This window comes from Urtica dioica, chromosome 8, assembly GCF_054948205.1.
Source record: "Urtica dioica subsp. dioica isolate 48M chromosome 8, U.dioica_male_clone48M_v1_H2, whole genome shotgun sequence".
Lineage (NCBI taxonomy): Eukaryota > Viridiplantae > Streptophyta > Magnoliopsida > Rosales > Urticaceae > Urtica > Urtica dioica.
This window is the reverse complement of record NC_142763.1, coordinates 49106631-49121387: the sequence shown is the minus strand read 5'-3', so window position 1 is coordinate 49121387 and position 14757 is coordinate 49106631.

Below are 14757 nucleotides of genomic sequence, written 5' to 3'. Positions count from 1 at the left end.
GCTGCCTCCTAGAGGCAAGGATTTGTTTCCTTTTTTGTTCCTTGGCTTTCCCTTTTCTCACTTGGCCGAATTTCCCATTGCATGTGTGGGAAATTTGTTTCCTCTTTTTCTTTTGGCAAGTATCTAAATACATTTATGCACAAAATAAACTCTCTTTCCTTGGGTATTATGGGCGCCCATTTCACTTCTAGAAGGAGCTTCTAGAAGCTTCTTCATTTATTCATGAGAACATGAAAAAGGCCCATTAAGAGTTTTCAATAAAATTCTTATGAAATGAAATTAATTCACAAGGCCCAATTAATCATATTATGGCCGAGTGACATTAAGTCATCAAATGAACTTGTCAAAATTTATTGACATCCATTTCATCCTTATGTCTCAAAAGACAAAAATACCCTTTTAACTATTTTCGTTCTTGTTTTGGCTTAGCTTCCAGTTTAACTATTCCTATCGATGTGATTCGTGACAGTGACCTCATGGACCCAAATGAACAAAGCTTTAGCTAAACACTTGGACTCAAAAGTTCACAAACCTTTTCCAAGTTTAGCTTAATGCCAACTGACTCCACTAAAGAGCTGACACTGAAAATCTCTCGGTTCAAATGAATTTATTTTCTACTCAAGAATTCGACCTAATTATGATGAGCGGATCCACTGAATATTATCTATGCTACCCTTCATGAATGTCATCAGCTAGTCGGGATTTACTAAATTACCATTTTACCCTTCTAGCTGTTATTTCCTCAACTCCTTTGTCGCTTGTGAATAAGTTGGAAACAATGTATTGACGAGGAGCTAACAAGTCACATTGTTTCATCCAAAAGAGTCAAGACTCAATTTGGACACTGGCCAGTTCATTTATTCACACTCCAAGGAACAAAGCATGAGGTGACATACATTGCATTTCAGCAATCTTGTACATGAATTCCATATCTATGAGAACTTCACAAAGTTACTCATGACAGACTCACAACTTAGTACCTCACCAATAGGCCTTGTTCGGAATCACATAGTGAGTCCGAACTTTGACTTTCTCAAATGAGGATACTAAGGTGTGAAATGGCATGTCTCATTTCAGGATTAAGGTAAGCATGATGCAATTCATACATAGTGACTTCGAGACATAAGAGGTTAAATGGTTTGTTCTTATCTTGTCTCTAGAAGTGCACTGGTCAATTCAGTACCTTCGGAAGATACCTAGAAGAACCATAGAGTTCCTAACTCTCAATGCCTCATAACCAGACATCATAGATTCTTCTAACAATCATACTGAGGTCAATAGTCCTTTGACCCTAAGATTGCGAATATATCGTTTTAAGCAAACTACGAAGAGTTTGTTCATGCAAATCTACATTTGTCTCTTCGTAAGTTGTTAAGTTTGTTTATGGACTAAAAGACTATGGTTTTATCATAAAGCTTCAGACAAGGAAGATTGAATGAACGTTTCAACTTTATTAATGAATGAATAGGCAATTACAAGCAAGAGTCTTCATGAGACTTTATTACATCAAATGTTCAAAATAAAGACTACAACTCTTCTTGTGGGCACCATTGACAACAAACTCCCACTTGACTCAAAGAAGGTGTGTGTAGTCCTTCATGCCTAATCCCTCACGATGTTGGTCGAAGACCTTGTTCGCTAGGGCCTTGGTGAATGGATCTGCGAGGTTGTCCACCGTTGAGATCTTCTTCACTTCCACGTCTCCGCGCTGCACGATCTCTCGAATCAAATGGTATTTCCTCTCAATATGCTTAGAGCGCTTATGGCTTCTAGGTTCCTTTGAGTTAGCGACAGCCCCACTATTATCACAATAAAGGGTCATGGGCTCGTCGACGTTTGGAACAACTTCCAAATACTTAAGGAACTTTCTAAGCCATACAGCCTCTTTGGATGCTTCACAAGCAGCCACATATTCTGCTTCCATTGTGGAGTCAGCAATGCAAGATTGCTTAATACTTCTCCACACAACAGCTCCACCATTAAGGATGAACACAGATCCCGAAGTGGATTTCCTGGAATCCTTATCCGCTTGAAAATCGGAGTCGGTATATCCCGTCATAGTCAGGTCAGTACCTGAGTATGTAAGCATCAAGTTCCTAGTTCTTCGAAGATACTTAAGAACATGCTTAACAGCAATCCAGTGCTCGGGTCCAGGGTTGGATTGGAAACGACTAACTACGCCAACGGCGAAACATATATCAGGTCGGGTGCAAAGCATAGCATACATGAGGCTTCCTACGGCAGAGGCGTAAGGAATTTTCCTCATGTCTTCAATCTCTTGTGCAGTCTTGGGAGACTGGTCCTTAGAGAGTGAAACTCCATGCCTAAAGGGTGTTTGACCCCTCTTGCAGTCTTGCATCGAGAAGCGATCCATCACCTTATCAATATAAGATGCTTGAGAGAGCGACAGGGTCCGGTTTTTCCTATCTCGAAAGATTTGGATTCCCAGAATGTACGCGGCTTCTCCTAGATCCTTCATATCGAATTGCTTTGCTAGCCAGACCTTAACCTCAGATAACTTACCCACGTCATTACCAATGAGTAGTATATCATCGACATATAGTACCAGAAACACAACTTTGCCTTCGTGTATTAACTTGTAAACACAAGGCTCATCTATTGACTGTTCAAAGCCGAAGCTCTTTACAGTTTCATCGAATCTAATATTCCATGACCTAGATGCTTGCTTTAGTCCATAAATGGATTTAAGCAACTCACAAACCTTGGTCTCTTGACCTTTATCCACGAAACCGTCTGGTTGAGCCATGTAAATGCGCTCGTCAAGATTGTCATTCAGAAAGGCTGTCTTGACATCCATTTGCCAGATCTCATAGTCGAGAGCTGCAGCTATGGATAGGAGTATGCGGATGGATTTAAGCATCGCGACTGGCGAGAAGGTTTCTTCATAGTCAATCCCTTCTTGTTGGGTATAACCCTTCGCCACAAGTCGTGCTTTGAACGTCTCGACGTTCCCATCAGGACCCCTTTTCTTCTTGTATATCCACTTACACCCTACGGGTTTAATCCCTTCAGGAAGGTCTACAAGTTTCCAGACTTTGTTGACATACATCGAGTGCATCTCAACTTTCATGGCGTCAAGCCAAAGGTTTGATTCAGAACAAGCCATTGCTTGGCTATAGGAAACAGGATCATCCATGTCAGAGACGGCTACGAGAGAGTCTCCATAAGACATGTACCTGTCAGGCTTTTGAGTAGCCCTCCCACTACGTCGAAGTACTACTTGACGAGATTCTGACGAGTTAGGTTGTGTTTCAGTTGGGGTAAGAACAGTTCTTACAGATGAGGTAGAAGCTTCCTCACCCAACTTTTCTTCAAGCACAATTTTGCTTCTAGGTTTCGCATCCTTCATAAAGTCCTCCTCGAGGAAACGAGCATTCGTGCTAACGAAAGTCTTATCGTCCTCGGGACTATAGAAAGTAAAACCTTTGGTTTCCTTCGGATATCCTACAAACAGGCACAATTCTGACCTACTAGCCAACTTGCTAGTCTTTTGCCTTAGCACGTGTGCAGGGCAACCCCAAATTCGGATGCGGCCAAGATTCACTTTACGGCCAGTCCATCGTTCATAAGGAGTACCAGGAACCGTTTTGGACGGAACTTGGTTCAGAATGTAGGCGGCTGTTTCGAGGGCATATCCCCAAAAGGAAAGCGGGAGTGATGAGTAACTCATCATCGATCTAACCATCTCCATAAGAGTTCGGTTTCTTCTCTCTGACACTCCGTTTTGTTGAGGTGTGCCAGGCGCGGTAAGCTGAGAAGCGATACCTTCTTCTTTAAGAAAGTCATCGAACTCTCCAGACATATACTCACCACCTCGATCAGATCGAAGGGTTTTGATCACTTTGCCAGTTTGCTTTTCCACTAAAGCCCTAAAGACCTTAAATACGTTAAAGGTCTCGGATTTGTGTTTAAGCAAATAGACAAACCCATATCTTGAGTAATCATCAGTGAAGGTAACGAAGTATTCGTATCCTCCACGTGCCTGTTGGTTGAGCGGACCACATACATCAGAATGTATTAGTTCCAGCAACTCAGTGGCTCTTCGACCCTTATCGGAGAAAGGTCGCTTAGTCATTTTTCCTTCTATGCAGGATTCACAAGTAGGTAGTGAACCTATTGCAGAGGCTTGGAGTGGACCATCCCTCACAAGTCTCTTAATCCTATCTAGACTGATATGACCAAGTCTTAAGTGCCAGAGGTATGTTGATTTAGTTAGATCGGAGGATTCAGAAAGTTTGATCCTCTTTGGCTCCCTAATTAGATCGTTATCTATTTCGGTGTCTAAAAGAGAAGGTTGAGTGGGATAGATGTAAAAAAGACCATTCTTCATACATGCATCAGTGACGAAAGAATTAGAAAAAGAAATACGAATTCCATTCTTTATAAACTTTAAATAATAATCTTGCTCGAAAAGTTGAGCAACAGATACTAGGTTTTTCCCAAAGGAAGGAACATAATAAACATTATTCAAATTTAAAGTTCGATCTTCAAAAGATAGCGTCACGGATCCCACAGCCTTCGCAGACACCACGCTCTCATCACCCCATTTGAAGCAGAAGTCGCCATCCTCTAAGTTTTTGCTTTTCCTAAAACCAGTCAAGGAGCAGCAAATATGGTTAGTAGCAGCGGAGTCAATAATCCACGATGATACATTATCAGCTACTAAACAGGCTTCAGTAACAAGTACAATACCTTTAGCTTTGGTTTTGAGGTAGGCGGGACAGTTCCTACGCCAGTGACCAGGCTCGTTGCAGTGGTGGCACTTGTCTTTAGACTTGTCCACCTTCGGAGCCTTTGGCGCCTTCTTCTTCGTTTGAACCTTAGGTTGGTTCTTCTTCTCGGCGTTGCGAGGTCTCTTCTTAGATCCAGAGGTGGAGGCAGTAGCATGTACTTCTCCTTGAGCCCTCTTTTTCTTAGTGAGTGCCTCAGCGGTTTGAAGTTCCTTCATGAGCTCGGTAACAGTGTACTCCAGCTTGTTCATGGAATAATTCAATTTGAAGGTATCAAAGGTTTCGGGGAGAGTTTCCAAGATCATATCTATTTTGGTCTCCCCATCAATCTCAGATCCAAGAATCTCCATCTCGTTGAGATAGCTAATGATCAGCATCATATGATCTCTAACGGGAGTTCCAGCCTTCATACGACAGTTCATGAATTGTCGGACCGCTTGTTGCCTAGCTTGACGTCCTTGCCCTCCAAACATCTCATGGAGATTGTAGAGCATATCGGTGGCAGTTTCGAAATCACGATGTTGTTGTTGCAACACATTGTTCATCGATGCCAAAATATAGCATCTCGCAATCTCATCGGATCGAAGCCAGGCCGCCAGGACGTCTTTCTCCTCTTGCGTCGAATCATCATTCGTTTGAGGACAGGGGGTGGTGAGAACCCATTTGTGCTTGTCGACAGTAAGGACTATGTCGAGGTTACGTTTCCAGTCGACGTAATTGTCGCCTTCGAGTTTATTCGAGGAAAGAATTGTTGAGAGAGGGTTGAGAGACATATTGCCTATAACAGTTGAAACAAGTTTATGATTAGTCTTTGGTTTAGGATTTAAGTTTTATTAAGACTTTTGTAAAACCCAAAGGTGTTATAAACCAAACGATAATTTACTCCCTCAAGAGAAGGCCGCAAAAAATCTCCTTTTATAAGTAAATGACACATCATTAATGCTAAGCCAAGATGTCAGTACATCATTTTGACTAGCCACCTTGTAAATTGGTTTGATCACTCATATCCTTTCGCAGAGCCTTAAGGAAGGATACTAGGGATTGAGCCTAAGTGTGCAACCAACCACTTAGTCCAAAAGATCAGCTTTGAAAAACAATCCCCCAAGGGGAGGCCTTGCCATCATTGCATCACTCTCGGACGTAGCTCATTGAGCAATGATCGAAGCAATAACGCCTTGGAGTACTCACATTTAAGTGAGGGTCGCAAGAGCGGCTCTTAGTCCCACGTTATTGCATCTTTCACTAGTGTTGGGGATCGCGGGTTACAAACAACGAATATAACCCTCCCACTTAGTTTTTGGAGATGGTTCATCGACTCTTTTAAGTTCGGAAACAGATTTCCTAGTTAGAGAGCGACAGAGCGGACAACTAGAAGAGAATCCTAGATCGACATGTTCAGAGCAGTATTAGTGCATAAAGGCACAAGGGACATACTCGATCTTTTCCTATTTTCTATTTCGGGAAAGTGCGTGAGGGAAGTGTGAACTTCAACTCACTCGAACACTTGAAAGTTTGAGATTACACATCTTTTTATTTTTCGGTTTTGTCTACAAAGAGACCTCCCACTCAAAATTTCAAGAGCATATAGATTTTGAACATATGTGATATAGATATAGTTTTGAAAACATTTTGAAAATTTATTTGATTTGGATGACAAAATATTTTCAAGTTTGAAAGTGAAAACGGTTTTTCAAAATTCAAACTAGTTTTGTAAAAATTCAATTTCAATTAATCTTTCAAAAATCAAAACTTTTTAATCTTACACATCATGTTTATAATCATATGAAAAACATTTTTGCTCAAGAAAGTTTTCTCATTAGAGTTCTATAACTCATGGTAGTGGGGTTTGAAAATCCGGATTTCTAAAAAAAAACTGGAGTTTCAGACAGCCGCGCACCTCGGAGTAAAATCGCCATAACTGGCGGCTCCGATGTCCTTTTGAGCCGAAACCGGTGGCATTGGACAGAGGACAGACAGAGCTTTAATTTGATTCAAGAATCATTAAATTTAGATTTCTGAGCAGAGAGTTATGCCGCTTTTAATGCGGGTTTACATTCCAGCTCGTAGAAAAAAGAAATAAATTAAAGCTTTGTCCTTTTAGGTGCGAAAAAGAATCGAGTGTAACGGAACGTTTTATGAAGTTGTTTAAAGCTTTTATTTGTGTTTTATTAGCAGGGTAATAACATAGAATAAAAGAAATAACAACATGCATAAAACGATTCAAGTAAATAAACGAAACTAGCAAGAAAATAAAACTAGTCACAAAATTTTACTCGAAAATTCTCAAACCTTTAAAACACGTTTTTCAATATAAAAAATTAAAAACTTTTAGAACTGATTCTAATGTGTTTTAACATCATCCCAAACTCATAGAAAATCAACATGGTTTTTAATTTAAAGGCATGAGCAATAAATTAAAAAAAAATCTAAGATTACAATTCTAACTTGTCACAAAATTAGTAAACTTTCGAAAACGATTTTCAAGCTCATAATTTAAAAACATGCACATGCATTCCTTTGACCATAGCTCTGATACCATTTGTTGGAATCGATCTAGGGTTTGAGAAAAAGTTTAACGCTTCGTTAAGCGGCGGAATTTTAAAAATTTTCTTTTTAAGTAAAACTAGTTTTTACTAACCTAGACAAGAGCATGTGCATGTAAATAAAAACCAATATGAGCTACTAAAGTTACTAACCTTTCTTGAAGCTTGAACCTTGTAGAAGCTTTTGGAAAGTCGCAACGCTCGTCTCCCCTCGCAGCACGTCTCTCTTTCTTTCCTCGGCAACTCGAGCAACCACGAAAGTTTCTATCACTAAATCACTCGAAAAGAAGGAATTAGTGAGTGGGCACTTTTAAACACTACGACTTAAGAACGAGTCTCAAAGTCGCAGAGCTAAAGACTAGGTCGAGTGAGGACCTAGGTGCCAAGACAAGAGAAAACCGAAAATAAACTAGAGAGAGAGAGAAGAGGACTTCGGCCAAAGTTCTAGAGAGAGAGTCTCTCAAATCTCTTAAACTTGGATGAATGAATTGTGAGGAAATGGGGCTCCTATTTATAGGAGAGGTCTCACCTTCAATAAGGTAGTTTCCTCTTCTATAGAATATCACATATTCATGAGCAAAAATCCTTCATTTCCCATTCCTTGTTGGGCGCCCAAGGCTGCCTCCTAGAGGCAAGGATTTGTTTCCTTTTTTGTTCCTTGGCTTTCCCTTTTCTCACTTGGCCGAATTTCCCATTGCATGTGTGGGAAATTTGTTTCCTCTTTTTCTTTTGGCAAGTATCTAAATACATTTATGCACAAAATAAACTCTCTTTCCTTGGGTATTATGGGCGCCCATTTCACTTCTAGAAGGAGCTTCTAGAAGCTTCTTCATTTATTCATGAGAACATGAAAAAGGCCCATTAAGAGTTTTCAATAAAATTCTTATGAAATGAAATTAATTCACAAGGCCCAATTAATCATATTATGGCCGAGTGACATTAAGTCATCAAATGAACTTGTCAAAATTTATTGACATCCATTTCATCCTTATGTCTCAAAAGACAAAAATACCCTTTTAACTATTTTCGTTCTTGTTTTGGCTTAGCTTCCAGTTTAACTATTCCTATCGATGTGATTCGTGACAGTGACCTCATGGACCCAAATGAACAAAGCTTTAGCTAAACACTTGGACTCAAAAGTTCACAAACCTTTTCCAAGTTTAGCTTAATGCCAACTGACTCCACTAAAGAGCTGACACTGAAAATCTCTCGGTTCAAATGAATTTATTTTCTACTCAAGAATTCGACCTAATTATGATGAGCGGATCCACTGAATATTATCTATGCTACCCTTCATGAATGTCATCAGCTAGTCGGGATTTACTAAATTACCATTTTACCCTTCTAGCTGTTATTTCCTCAACTCCTTTGTCGCTTGTGAATAAGTTGGAAACAATGTATTGACGAGGAGCTAACAAGTCACATTGTTTCATCCAAAAGAGTCAAGACTCAATTTGGACACTGGCCAGTTCATTTATTCACACTCCAAGGAACAAAGCATGAGGTGACATACATTGCATTTCAGCAATCTTGTACATGAATTCCATATCTATGAGAACTTCACAAAGTTACTCATGACAGACTCACAACTTAGTACCTCACCAATAGGCCTTGTTCGGAATCACATAGTGAGTCCGAACTTTGACTTTCTCAAATGAGGATACTAAGGTGTGAAATGGCATGTCTCATTTCAGGATTAAGGTAAGCATGATGCAATTCATACATAGTGACTTCGAGACATAAGAGGTTAAATGGTTCGTTCTTATCTTGTCTCTAGAAGTGCACTGGTCAATTCAGTACCTTCGGAAGATACCTAGAAGAACCATAGAGTTCCTAACTCTCAATGCCTCATAACCAGACATCATAGATTCTTCTAACAATCATACTGAGGTCAATAGTCCTTTGACCCTAAGATTGCGAATATATCGTTTTAAGCAAACTACGAAGAGTTTGATCATGCAAATCTACATTTGTCTCTTCGTAAGTTGTTAAGTTTGTTTATGGACTAAAAGACTATGGTTTTATCATAAAGCTTCAGACAAGGAAGATTGAATGAACGTTTCAACTTTATTAATGAATGAATAGGCAATTACAAGCAAGAGTCTTCATGAGACTTTATTACATCAAATGTTCAAAATAAAGACTACAACTCTTCTTGTGGGCACCATTGACAACACTCAAGGGGCCGGCCCAAGGCCTTCCCCAATGCTATAAATACCCCCCATAGGGGGAGGGAAAGACACGCTCATTCAGCCCCACACAATTCTCACACAACACTACTCACTCGAGAATTCTCTCCTCTCCCGCGCTCTTGTGATACTTCCAAGAGCGCGCGCTCCTCCTCCCTCAGCTCAGAAATACAAGGACCCCCCTCCACGAGAGGGAGCGCGCTCCTTTTCTGCGACCCGAGCTCCCGCAGTACACACTGCTCTCCAGCTTCTTGGCCATTGAGCTAGAACTCCGAGCTACGAGGCAAGCGACCCCTCTAAAGTCTTCACTAGAAGCTACGAGCTGGTACCTACTCTAAAGCCTTGGATTCTCAAGCCTCCGAGCCCAAGATAGCCTTCAATACACAAATTGAACTACGTTCTGACCTGATCCCGACTAAAGGGTACGTAGGCAGCCAACCTTTGGCACGGTCACACCCCCCAAAACACACCTCAGGGTCTGGAGGGTGCAGCTCGGTCTACGATCTCCCATTTTTGGCCCGGGCGCGGTCACTTGGTCCGGCCTTGGATCGAACCGCCTGAGGTATCTAATCGTTGTTCATTTTCGTGCGACAATATTTTGGCGCTAGAAGGAGGGGACTTCCCAACTTACAAAGCCCGAAATCCCTTCTACAGTTCGACCCCTTTTCTTCTCGACTCGAGAAAAACATGAGTGGTCAACCACTCGTTCGTTCTGAGGGCGTGAATAACCCCGAAAACGCAACCGCGGTGAAGAAATACTTCCTGCGCTCCCGAGCGCAAGGCGACGAGGAGTCTCTCAACGACGAGAGTCACACTTCCTCGCCCCCTCCTCTTCAGGACAGTCGGAACGACCGCATCCTTGAGATGGAGCAGAAAATCCGCCAACTAAAGATAGCCAGCGCAAGGTACCACCGCCAACTGGCGGGCAAGGCGCCTGCGCAAGTCACCCCCCACGGGAAATCCGAGGACCTCATGGACAAGGGGCATGACTATGACCCCGACTATGAAGGCTTGGAAATTTCAGCGGACGTCTTGACTTCTCTCACCAAAGATGGGTACTCCCTGTTGAGATCGAAGCCGGTCCGTCGATCCCGCCGCCTAAAACAAAGGCAATACCGATCTCCTCTCAAGAAGAGACCTCCCGACGTTCAGCCCATGACCGACTCGGTCAAAGAGGCAATGTCAGGGAAGGTATAACGACTCGACGAGTGAGGCGTGTGGCTCGAAGCTCATGCCCCCATACCACCGGGCCGGATCTTAGAGATCGACTTACCGCCCAACGGAATGACCGTGGCGAAGACCTCCGGGAGAGGCTAAGTGCTCGTAAGGGTCACAACCCTACGGCCCCAATCAATGGGGTCCCTCGCACGACTCAAGGGTCGACTGAAAGGCGCCAGGTGACTCCTCCTGAACAAGGAGTGACCCCTAACACTGTCCTCGATGCCGTCACCATGATTCACAATCTTCGTAACAAAGTGCGTGACCTGCGCGAAGGAGGCTTGGCCGGTGATACATACGGGGTCGTAGAAGAACATTCCTCGCCCTTCACTGCCCAAATCCTTGCTGAGGTGTGCACGGGAAACTTCAAACTCCTGAATCTCCCTCCATACAATGGGAAAACTGATCCCACGTATCACATCCAACACGAAACTTGGATGACGATGCAGGGCGTTTCACCTGGGGCTCTATGCCAGGCTTTTAGTCTTACCCTCACCGGACCCGGTTTTGAGTGGTTTAAGAATTTAACACCAGGAAGCATCCAATTGTTCAAAGACCTGAAGGACATGTTCCTAGCACGATTTGCTACATCGATGGTCCAAAAGAAGACCAAGATGTACTTATGGTCAATCAGGCAAGAGGATAACGAGTCCTTGAGACAGTATCTCACCTGATTCACCACGGAATCAAATAAGGTCGACCGCTTTGACGACAGTGATGCAATCACAGCCATCATCGAAGGCTTGCGCACCGGAGACTTCTTAAAGTCCGTCGTCGGTAGAGTCCCTTCCACGATGGCCGAGTTAATGAACCGAGCCAAAACCTTCATGGGGGTAGAGGATTACCTCGACGGCCGCAGGAGCAGCAACCAAAGCTCCCGCCGTCGGGATGAGTCCGACAACGAGCCTGGCAACCCCCGTAAAAGGATAAACAAGGGAGGTCAAGCTTTCGATAGCCGACCCCCTACGTCTCAAAAGCCGCGTCTTGCGAACAATTTTAGAGACTACTCGAGTTACACTCCCCTGAACGCCTCAGTAGAGCAAACCTACGCTGTGGCGCGTGACAAGTTCGTCGCTCCGTCTCCGATAAAGGGCAGCCTCGCATCTCGCGACTGGTCCCGTTATTGTGAGTTCCACCGGGATTACGGTCACACGACCGCTCAATGCTTCCATCTTAGGAAGCAAATTGAGACATTAATCCAGAAAGGAGAACTCAAAGAGTTTGTCCTTCGCATGGTAGGAGCGGCAGCCCCCGCCAACAACAGGCCACAGCCTGAGAAACGTGGAGGGGCCAATGCTAACACCGACCGCACAGCGGTCGCGGCTACGGCTGATGCGCAACTCCACGTCGTCACCACCATCCTAGGTGGCTTGCAAGACGGGGACTCGGCTCGGCAAAGGAAAAAGCTCCTCAGAGCTGCCTCTCAAGAAGGCCTTGCCGGGCAGGTTAACCTCACCTATGAGGAACCTCCGTCTGTACCTCACGAGACGATACAGTTCACCAATGAAGAGGCCAAGCGAGTTGTGCACCCGCATAATGACGCTATAGTCCTCAAGGCCCAGGTGGCCAACAACTTGGTAAAAAGAGTTCTTATTGATAACGGCAGCGCAACCAATATAATCTTTAAGACCACCCTAGAGCGCATAAAGCTCGGGGGGAAAAGGTCATGACTGAAGGAATCATTGATTTACAAGTCACCTTCGGAACTACAGGAGGTATCGAAGTCGTTCACATGGTCCCTTTTCTTGTGGTCGACCAGGAGTCGCCCTACAATGTTATCATTGGGCGACCCACGTTGAACAGGCTAAGGGCTATCACGTCCACTTATCACCTACTAGTGAAATTCCCCACCAAAGAGGGAATTGGCGTCATGGCTGGTGATCAAACCCAAGCGAGGATATGCTATGTCCAAGGCATTGACGGCAAGCTCGCTGAAAAAAGGGTTAACACGATCTACCAACTAGAAGATGACTACCTGTGTGATCAGAAAGACGCACGGCAACTCGGGGAATTAGACCCCCGTGACAATATCGAGAGGTTGAAAGTTGACACCCCCGATGATCTCACTTCGATCGTTCTCGACGAAGCTAAACCTGACCAGGTAGTGAAGATCGGTGCACAACTCCCTCTCGCCATCAAAACTCAACTCGCGTCCTTCCTTCGGGAGTTTAAGGATGTCTTTGCGTGGACACATGCAGACATGCCCGATATAGACCCCGATGTGATTGTGCACCGGTTGAATGACGATAAAACTATCGCTGAAAAGGTACAAGCTAGACGTGCGTTCAACCCTGAACGATACCTAGCGATAAACGACGAAGTCGAAAATCTTCTCTCCGCTGGTTTCATCCGAGAAGCCAAGTACCCCAAGTGGGTGGCCAATGTGGTCATGGTCAAAAAGCCTAATGGGAAGTGGCGCATTTGTATAGATTACAAAGATCTTAACAAAGCCTGCCCAAAAGATTGCTTTCCACTCCCACGCATCGAGCAACTGGTCGACGCCACGGCACGACATGAACTGCTAAGTTTCATGGACGCCTATTCTGGCTATAACCAAATACGAATGCACGAGCCCGATCAGATCAAGATAACCTTTGTCACTGATCGCGGCCTCTACTGCTATAAGGTCATGCCTTTCGGCCTTAAAAATGCAGGAGCTACTTACCAACGATTGGTAAACCGGATCTTTGTCGACCTAATCGGCAAGACCATGGAAGTATACATGGACGACATGCTCGTTAAAAGCCTACTGGCTACCAATCATGTGGACAACCTGAGGGAGATATTCTTAATCCTCCGCCGGTACAAAATGAAGCTCAACCCCAACAAATGTGTGTTCGGGGTCGAATCCGGGAAGTTCCTAGGCTACATAGTTAGCCGTCGAGGTATCGAAGCGAACCCCGATAAAATCAAGGCACTCCTTGACATGAAGTCTCCGCGACGTGTCAAGGAAGTCCAAAGTCTGACCGGTCAGATTTCCGCCCTCTCACGTTTTGTGGCCAAAGCAACCGACAAGTGTAAACCGTTCTTCAAAGCAATAAAGAAGACGGACGGCTTTGAATGGACGGACGAGTGCGAGAAGGCCTTTCAAGAAATGAAGGCCTACTTCGGGACACCTTCGTTCCTCTCCAAGCCGAAAGAATGCAAGACGCTCTACGTCTACCTCGCCGTCTCCGAACGAGCTGTGAGTGCTGTGCTAATCCGTGAAGAAGATAGGGCTCAATGGCCCATCTTCTACATAAGCAAAGCCCTACTTGACGCCGAAATGCGTTACACAGAGATAGAGAAGCTCTCTCTCGCTCTCCTCGTAGCCGCCAAAAAGCTACGCCCTTACTTCCAGGCTCACCCAATTGTTGTCCGAACAGGGCACCCCATCGGTAAAGCTCTTCAAAAGGGAACATCGACCTGCATGGCGATCTGGTCCCAAGAATTGAGCGAGTACGGGATCGAGTTTCACCCGAGACCAGCAATAAAGGCTCAAGCCTTAGCTGATTTCATAGCAGAATTCTCCTACACTCCCGACATGGGAAGAGCAGAAGACGACTCGACTGACAACTTGTCGGCTCGAAAGAGAAAGGTCGACCCTATGGGTCCCATCTGGGAACTACACGTAGACGGAGCATCTAATGCCCAGGGAGAAGGCGCTGGCGTGATTTTAACAAATCCCGACCTGGAAAAGTTACGCTACGCCCTCCACTACGGATTCCAGGCCTCCAACAATGAGGCCGAATATGAAGCCCTCATCGTATGGCTAGAGCTCGCTCAAAAGCTCAACGTACAGAATTTACAAATACACTGTGACTCTCAGTTGATCGTGAATCAGGTTAAAGGCGACTATGTTGCCAAAGAACCTAACATGATCGCCTACTTGGCAAAGACAAATGCCAAGCTAGATGCCTTCTCCTGGTTCGAGATCATACAGATCCCACAAGAAGAGATCTCCGAGGCTGACGCCCTAGCTCGCCTCGGATCCGGTATCACCGAAGACGGATTGGGATTTATCCCGATCGAGTCTCTCTCGCGACCGTCCGTCTCACGTGATGAGGTTGGAACGAT